The sequence below is a fragment of the Triticum aestivum genome, chromosome 5B (assembly GCF_018294505.1).
Source record: "Triticum aestivum cultivar Chinese Spring chromosome 5B, IWGSC CS RefSeq v2.1, whole genome shotgun sequence".
NCBI lineage: Eukaryota > Viridiplantae > Streptophyta > Magnoliopsida > Poales > Poaceae > Triticum > Triticum aestivum.
The window spans coordinates 712,592,272-712,602,350 of NC_057807.1; the positions used below are offsets into that span (position 1 = coordinate 712,592,272).

The window sequence follows — 10,079 nt, forward strand, 5'->3', positions numbered from 1 at the left end:
TAATGATAAACCTTGTAAAATAAGAGAAAATAGCCATAAGTATTGTGACATAACGTGTAATAACAACCCATAATGCAATAAATATCGATATAAAAGCATGATGCAAAATGGACGTATCAGTGAAGCCGAAAGCTAGCGTTCTTAAAGGGAATATTCGGTCGGTGGACTAAAGATGTGTCTTATTTATAACACTGTGAACCCCCAGATGTCAAATATACTGTGATTTCTTAATCAGAGATTGGACATGCAAGTTAATGCATGCACACCCAGCGAAGGAACCCTTAATGAAACTATTCTCTCTGGAAGATGTTTCTTACTATGGATGTAATATAACATAGCTAGTTGGGTACTTGTCTGTTCAAGCAACTATGACCCCTACGCCTGGTTTCCACGCGTACCCCGGTTTTACATTACTGAGCGGGTATTAGGAAACACTCTGGATTGTCGGGTCCAGAGGCCGAAGCAAAAAGGTCCGCCATCACAAATGATTTACAATCTGGCCAGGGACAAACTTGTCCTTTGAAGTACATAGTCATTTTCACTTAAAAACTTCCTCTTCTATGCCATCCAACAGATTGTCTAGCTTACAATCGTGTTGGGAATACTTGGCTGCTAATTCTACGTGGTCGTATACCAGACTAACTGGAATTTCTTTCCCATCTGACCCTACAGGTCTGACCCGGGCCATATGATTCGGATCGAGCTTGGTATACCGTGTTTTCACCATGGCGCAAGCCTCCCTCGCACCTTCTCGATAGGCTGATATCTTCCATAGTCAGAACCGCCGCCGCGCTCCCTTGAATAGCTGTACAAGCTCCTCCATACTTCCTGGTAGGGAGGCGGATGTCCACAAGGCCGTGGCCACACTCCGCATCGCCTGCCGAACTTGCTCGTGCCATTGCGAAAGCTCTTGTAGCATATCGCCTGAGGATCCGGGCATCTCCTCTTCAGGACGGCCAGTCAGCATACCTACAGACATAACTCTGTTAGTCCTTTTCTTTGCCAAACTATATAAAGGTTTGTTCGAGCACATACTAGAAGTGCCACATTGAAGCCTTTTATTTTACTTCATGGAGTCAGCCAGCTGGTCCCGAACATCTTTCAATTCTACGCTCAGCCAGGTATTGGCATCCTGGAAAACATAGTAATAACTTCGTAGTTAGCAATGATGTACTAGTTTTAGAAGTGTGCAAAAAGATGCACGGATGTCGTAATAGTAAAAAATCTTACCAGGGTATGTCCATGGTAGTTACCGTAGTTCAACACGTGCACTAGTGGCATGTATTGACCATAATGTTGAGGAGTTTGATTGTAGATATTGTAATTCTCAAGATCAGTACAAAATGCGACCAGATGATTTTTCTCCTGATAAGTTAATTCGGAGCCTTCGGTGTAGTAGCTTCTGTCTACCATCTTCCGCACATTCTTTGAAGAATGAAAATAAGCTGTCAATGGAAATAAGTTGTCAACTATTTTGAAATAAACAATATAAATTACAGGACGAATTGGAGGTGTATCCACATGGACGAAAATCGAAGGTCTCTCTTGCGCGATTGTAGGATCACCAAGATCCATGGTGACAAGCATACCCTCATCAAAACCATACATCTTGCCAAGTGCTTCCCAGTTTTTGCAACCAAAATGGGTTACACTATGAGCATTGTACAACTTTACTTGAAAATCAACACCATGATGGGTACTTAGGATAATTTTTTTGGTTTCCATACTTTCATGGTCTTCAAAACCCATCCTCTTCAAGACATAGCATCTTGCAAAGCATGGGATAAGCTAGTCAAATTGGAAAAGATGAAAAATACACGTTAAAATAGTTGAAGTCGTGCTTAATTATGAAAAAAAACTATTGTCGTTGTTGCGTACCATATGAACATCGAAGGTCTCCTCGAGCTTAATGCTGAAGCGCCGATCTTTGTCCAGCTCAATGAACCTGTCGTACATACCTCGGTCGTCGTGGCACCAGTCGCACTCCCCCGGACGGTTTTCATTGTCCGAGTACGACATTTCCGGCCTAAGTTCATAATTCAAATATTAAATATATGTACTAAAAAACCTAAATTAGATCATTATTATTAATCACGGGTTGACTATCGGTGATGGTATGTAGCTCCTCCTTTCATTCCCGAGTGAATTATTACAACAAATTGTCTAACACACGGGAATGAAGGAGAAGCTACCCCCACGACGACGTGGATGATGGAGGGGGCTCCTAGATTTCTGCATGGAGAGTGCTCTTCAATTTTAGCATTCAAAGTAGGAGTACTTTTCCAATATGAGCATTCAATAAGCAAAACCAAATCGTAAAATAAAGTAGATTCAAATTAGCATGCATTCAATTATAACCAAAAGTACATCATCTCTTGTGTCCGTACATCGTCGAATACTCCTCGAATACTATCATACATATAGCATCGCTAATTAATACAACTAGAACCGTAGCGCTCGACGGGTATCGTCGCGGGCGGTGGACACCCAAAGATAAGGAACGATCACAGGATCATAGCTCCAGTGAGATCCCTGAAGAACCTGCCAGGTATTGTCGAACCTGCCCTCCAACGCAACCATGTAGCGACGGACGTGCTCGTCCTCCTCACTGACACGGTGATGTACCACCTCCGCGGTGTCCGGAAGCCTCGGCACCGTCACTGGCCCACGCGACCGCCACCAAACAAGGACCCGGTCAACAACGGGCTGCCTCCTCACCAACCTACGTCCCCCAGAAGGTAGCACCTCCCAATACCAGCCCGGCGGAGCCCAGTCCCGAACATGGCCCTGATCAAGCAGGCCTCCACCGCCGAGTCGACAACGACGAGGATGCGGGATAGGCATCGCCGACGTCGATGCGGGAACTATGTACTTCTATATATAGTTAAATAAAGTAGTTTTATTAATTAAATCAACTATCTAGTTCAACTACTAAGCACTTACTATAAATAAATAAAGTAGCACTTACTATAAATAAATAAAGTAGCACTTACTACAAACTACTTCTATATATAGTTAAACAAAGTAGCACTTACTACAAACTACTTCTATATATAGTTAAATAAAATAGTTTTATTAATTAAATCAACTATACAAACTATACTAAGCACTTACTATAAATAAATAAAGTAGTACTTACTAAAAACAAAGTAGCACTTACTATATAATACTTACTAAAAATAAACTAGTATTTTTCTAACTAACTAATATTTTTATAACTAATTATATTACCAAAAAAATCTAAATAAAATAGTAATTATATTTTTTCTAGCTAGTTCAATTATAGTACTTTTACTAACACAATCTAAATATGAACAAATTAATTACACCAAAAAAATCTATTAATAGAAAAAAAATCTAACACAATATGAACAAATTAATTACACCAAAAAAATCTATTAATATTTCCCTGCTCATAAGAAACAAGCTGCTTTGAGGGATATATATAATTTTGTGCAAATTGAAGAAGAGAGTCTCCCACAAGCTTGGGGGAGGCTTCTCAAGTTACTTAATGCTTTGCCTGATCATCCTCTTAAGAAACCTGGAATACTTGATATCTTTTATAATGGACTAACTGATGCTTCCAGAGATTACCTGGATAGTTGTGTTGGTTCTCTTTTTAGGGAAAGAACACCGGATGAAGCTGAAATTCTATTGAATAATATGTTGACAAATGAAAATAATTGGGCACCTCCTGAGCCAACTCCCGAGCCAGCTCCTCAGCCAATTATTGAGCCTATTCCTAAACCAACTCCGAATAAGAGAGGTGTTCTATTTCTCAGTCCTGAAGATATGCAAGAGGCAAAGAAATCTATGAAAGAAAAAAGTATTGAAGCTGAAGATGTTAAGAATTTACCTCCTATTGAAGAAATACATGGTCTTAATTTACCGCATGTTGAAGAAGTATATGATCTCAATTACTTATTTAATGAAGAACCTCCCGACATCCCGACACAGGTAGTAAAGGTAAATTCTCTCTACAGATATGATAAAACTGAAGTCCCTCCTACTAAAATTGCTAGTGACTGCTTGGATGAGTTTGATGACTTTATGTTTAAGCAAGATGACTTTAATGCTTATTTTGGTAGACAATTAAAACAGAATACCTTTATGATTAAACGCTTGAGTGATTATATGGCTAATATTAGAGGTGAACTTAAACTTGTTAGCAAACATGCTTCTATGGTTACCACTCAAGTAGAACAAGTACTTAAAGCTCAGAAAGAAGTGCTTAATGAAATGAATAGTAAGAAAAATGATTATGATGTTAGAGTGGCTACTAGAACTGGTAGAATGACTCAGGAACCTTTGTATCCTGAAGGCCACCCTAAGATAATCGAGCAAGATTCTTAGAGAAATAATATTGATATGCCTAGTTCTTCTAAGAGGAAGAAAAAGAAAAATGATAGAACTGTGCAAACTTCTAGTGAACCTATTGCTGAACCACCTGATAATCCAAATGATATCTCTATGTCTGATGCTGAAACACAATCTGGTAATGAACATGAACCTGGTAAAAATGTTAATGATGATGTTCATGATGATGCTCAACCTAGTAGTGATAATGATGTAGAAGTTGAACCTGCTGTTGATCTTGATAACCCACAAGCAAAGAATCAACGTTATGATAAAAGAGACTTCGTTGCTAGGAAGCATGGTAAAGAAAGAGAACCATGGGTTCAGAAACCCATGCCTTTTCCTCCCAAACCATCCAAGAAAAAGGATGATGAGGATTTTGAGCACTTTGCTGAAATGATTAGACCTATCTTTTTGCGTATGCGATTAACTGATGTGCTCGAAACAAATCCTTATGCTAAATATATGAAAGATATTGTTACAAATAAAAGAAAGATACCGGAAGCTGAAATTTCCACCATGCTTGCTAATTATACTTTTAAGGATGGAACACCAAAGAAACTTGGAGATCCAGGAGTACCTACTATACCATGCTCCATTAAAAGAAATTATGTTAAAACTGCTTTATGTGATCTTGGAGCCTGTGTTAGTGTTATGCCTCTCTCTTTATATCGTAGACTTGACTTGAATAAGTTGACACCTACTGAAATATCTTTGCAAATGTTGATAAATCAACTGCTATACCTGTCGGTATTTGTGAGGATGTGCCTGTTGTGGTTGCAAACGTTACTATTCTAACGGACTTTGTTATTCTTGATATTCCCGAGGATGATAGTATGTCTATTATTCTTGGAAGACCTTTCCTTAATACTGCAGGGGCTGTTATTGATTGCAACAAAGGCAATGTCACTTTTCATGTTAATGGTAATGAGCACACGGTACACTTTCCGAGGAAACAACCTCAAGTTTATAGTATCAACTCTATTAGAAAAATTTCATCGATTATATTTGGAGGTTTTGAATTTCCTCTTCCTACTGTCAAGAAGAAATATGATATACTTATTATTGGGGATGTCCATATCCCCGTTGAGGTAACATAGTGTTATTCGAAATTTCTCCGGTTCCATGATTATCGGAATGAGTTTGTTAACAAGACTTGATCAACCTTGTTAGTGGATTCTTTTTGATGAGCATGAGATGGATGAAACAAGAAGCACAACCTTCTGTACCCTCTTTATATTTTCTGTCACTTAGTAGAAATAAAGTAAAATAGTATTTTTCTGTGTGTCTCCCGATTTATCCGTGCAATATAAAAATATCCCGAAAAAAAGGTCCTCAGAATGCCATGCCAATTTAATATGATTTTTTCGGGAATACTTAAGAATTTACTGTGCAAAAATCACCATGGAGGGAGCTGCCACCTGCCATGAGGGTGGAGGGCGCGCCCTACCCCCTAGGCATGCCCCCCTGCCTCGTGGGCCCACGGTGGTCCTCCTCCACTTACCCCTGCACCCATGTTCTCCCTCTGTCTCACACAAACCCGAAAAACCAACTCAAGCTCGTGTTCCAGCAACTTTTGCTGTGATTTTCGATCTCCTTGCTCAAAGCACCTCTCGCAAAACTGCTTGGGGAGATTGTTCCTTCGTATGTGACTCCTCCATTGGTCCAACTAGTTTTTGTTCTAGTGCTTTATTCATTGCAAATTTGTGCTTCATAGGTGCCATGTTCTTGAGCTTGCATGTCAAATTTATATGGTTCCAAGTAGTTCTAATGCTTGATATATGCTCTAGGCACTTGTATGAGTAGTTGCTATCAGTTTTATTGAAGTTGGTTCACTTTTGTTTGAAGTTACTAAAAATTTCAGAATTATTTTTCAGAGAAAACAATATGCTTAGGAGGATGTTCCAAGGTGGTTCTTCAAGGAAGAAAGGTCCCAGGCTTGCAATGCGTGATGGTGACGAGGAACCACCAAGAGACGCTCCCGTGAGGCCCTGTGAATGGCCTTCGGAAAATTTTATGAATCAAGTGGGAATTAAATAAGAATTCTACACATATTTGCGTAATGCCGGTCTTGAGGACTTTGAAGCTGATAAATGCCCCCAGTATCATTACCTCACAAGTTCATTTGTGGGGAGGTTTGATTTTTCATCTTCGCGTAATTCTCCTTCAGTCATGTTTGACCTTTATGACAAATCTTATACCATGGACTTAGAAGATTTCACTCTTGCATGCAAACTTCCATCTTGGGGTAGTATCAGGGATCCCCCTAAATCTGCTGCTTCGCGTACCATTCTCCCTTGCATTGCATATATATTCTATTTCTCTCAAATTCAAGACACACAGGGTGATGCGGCAGGAAGAGACAACACATATGGCAACCATTATGCACACCATAATAGCATAAGTTAATATGCACTATTAATATTAATTAGTTCTGTCTAACAGGGAGTTTACAATGGAGAAGAGATTGCTGTGAAATTGTTTTATGATGTGCCAGGACATGACAACAAGCAATTTGAAAATGAATGTGTTAACCTTCTAAAGATCAGACATCCAAATATTGTGCGGTTAGTCGGCTATTGTTATGAAACACGGCATAAATATGGCGAGCACAACGGTCAACTGCGGTCAATTCAATACATATCTAGAATTCTCTGCTTTGAGTACCTGCAGGGAGGAAGCCTAGACAAGTACCTTAACGGTAAGCTGCGCAAAAATTCAGATTATTTCTTTCATGTTTAACAAAGACGAATTCATTCATTTCAAACTTGACCCATACTCTTCTTTTCTGCCTATGCAGAAGAATCTCGTGACCATGACTGGCCCACACGTTACAATATAATAAAGTGGACCTGTGAAGGTTTAAATTTCCTTCATGGGGGATGTGGATCAAGCGTTCTTCACCTGGATTTAAAACCTGCGAACATATTACTGGATAAGAACATGGGGGCAAAAGTTGCAGATTTCGGGTTGTCAAGGTTCTTCAGTAAAACACATACCCATATCACAAATACAACTATAGGAACAGAGTAAGTGGACCGTGGAGTGCTTCATCTGAAATACGTTCCTTTCTAATGTGATCAAATAAATGTTTTTACCTTGGCACTAAATTTGACCTAAATATTTCCGACATCATGCAGGGACTATATGCCACCAGAGTTCAGGTTTAAAAATCAGATCTCACCTAAGAATGACGTTTACAGTTTAGGGGTTATAATCTTAGAGATAATGGCTGGACGTAGTGGCTATTCAAAATTTCGTGAAATGGATGATGTCACACCATTTATTGAGGAGGTAAGATAATTTATTTTGATATCAAGAACAATGTTCGTTTAAAGAAAAATCGCACGTCTAACTTTTGTATAGTATTTTGCACTATATTCTCCATCGTCAGTTATATCTTTGTATTCGATTCGGTAGGTAATTACGAATTGGCGGGAATGGATAAATGCAACGACAATATCATTCCCATCAGCAGAATTACATCAAGTGAAGACATGTATTGAAATAGCAATAAAATGTGTGGATCCCGAAAGAAATAATAGACCCACTGTAGCAGAAATTTTGGTTAACCTGCAGGAGGCAGAAATAAGGTTTTCTGGAGGAATCGATGAATCACGCAGAACTTCTTGGGGGCCAGGTATGATCACTAATAAGAATATATAAATGGCAACACGTACTGCATGCTCACCCATTGGTTTGCATACGAAATTGCCATGAAATGCTTCAAAAAGTTGTTGGGGAAGTCTGAAAGATAAGGACTCATATCTCGCTCTGACTTCCAAGTTTATACGAGCACATCCTACATATACACAAACTTCTGTAATTTTTGTTGATCTCACCTGCACCCCTGTTGGATGAAAAATGACTCACAGACTACACCTACACATGCATGCAGAGCTTGCCCACCCCCACTAAGACTGAACCAAGGGGTGGACGTGGAGGTACTGCTCGTGACATCAAAGAAGATTCTTCGTGGGGTGGAAGTGCAGGTACTCCTACATCTACACGTCAGAACCTTGGGACCATTCGGAAATCCTTATCATCAAAATGTGGCAGCAACTCATTTCAGGTTCAGAGCTGACAAGGGCAGCAGCTTCATGGGGTTCCATAGTAGATTTGACGGCCATGACTTCTCGTCTCATGTTTACATGGTATGAATTACAGCATTTTGATGCATGCAGCACATTCCCTTTTTAGCCAGCGCATGTGTTTAATTTGCTTTTCGTTTCAGTATCCCAGCAATAATTCAACTCTTTCTGCGCCGGTGACTCTCAAGGGCAACCGCCAGAAGATCGTCCACCGCCGTGCCGAGCAGCAGAAGTATTTCGACCAGAACCTCAGCGATGAGCCGGATGAGAGCCAGCAGAAGTATTGTGAGGAGCTCATCGACTGGAGTTGGCCCAGCGCCAACGACCACGAGGCCGGCCCCTCTGGCGGGTGGGTGGTCTCCAACTCCTTCAAGTGGGAGCCGTCCTACTCCGAGGACGATTACGAGTATAGCTCCAGCGAGGAGTAGTCTAGATTGTTTGATGTCGATGTAGTGTTCATGTAGTAGGTAATGGAGTGTAGTTGTTAATGTACCGTTTAATTAAGCTATGTATGATGTTAATGTGCTACTGTTATTTACTTATGCAATGAAGTACTTTAAACTTGTCAGTGCTTGTGTATGTGATATGTGCAATGCTGGGCAACTCATTTTTTATAGCAGGTGCTTCAAGCATGAAGCGACTCAGAAAAGCAATGACGCTTTCTAGCAGTGGCGGTAACTACTCTTCCTCGAGTATTTTTATACCCGAGGCCCCGGAGGATAGCGATCTGTTTGCTAGTTCGGATGAGGAGGAGGAGGCGCAGGAGGTGGTGCGTGAGGACGACTAAGGGTTCTTCCTCTAGCTCCATAAGCAAGAAGCGCTCTGGGTGTGGTCATTCGGGGGTCCCGTGTGCCACGCCTCCCGAGCACCGGTCAGTGGTTCGACCAGAAGGAGATAGGTAAATGATGGTCTTAAAAATTATTAGCATATACTCCCTCCGTTCGGAATTACTTGTCTCGAAAATAGATGTATCTAGAACTAAAATACGTCTAGATACATCCATTTCTGCGACAAGTAATTCCGAACGGAGGGAGTAATATTTGAACACTGACATAAGATTTTCCTTTTCATTGTGCAGGAATGGTTTTAAATAGCCCGCTATAGCTCCGCTATAGCACGCTATAGCGTTTATAGAGGATCTTGCGCTAAGAGATATCGGTCCAATCAAATGAACACACATTTTAAATAGCGCGATATAACTCCGCTATAGCATGCTATAGCATTTAGAAGAGGTCCGCCGCTAAAAGGCTTAGCGCGCTATTTAAAACTATGAGCAGAAAGTTGTCCTGAGGGTTCACACCACCGCCAGGTGAACCACATCATTGGCGCTCTTTTGAAGGTGCACCTCCCCGGCTTGGCCACTGTGGACGGCAAGCAGTCGCCAGGATTCACCTGGGTGATCTGTGGATTCGCACTACATTGGTCCATATCGAAAGCTTGATAATTATTTAACTGCTATATGCATTATTGTAGAATCACTTTACCTGCGAGGATGGGTTCCTGGCTGATGCGTGCAAGCAAGTCGAGAGAGTTGCGAAGAACCGTCTCCCCGACATGCTGCACGATGTGCGCTACAAGGCCGTGATCAGATGTCGTGGCCACGACATCTGGTCGAACCACTGTCGTGGGCAG

General features: G+C 40.8%; 1 pseudogene; it reads left to right on the plus strand.

The window, feature by feature from the left end:
* The window catches only part of LOC123115368 (probable LRR receptor-like serine/threonine-protein kinase MEE39), a 32,692-nt pseudogene extending 23,817 nt beyond the window's left edge, over window positions 1-8,875 (plus strand).
* The last annotated feature ends 1,204 nt before the right edge of the window (window positions 8,876-10,079 follow it).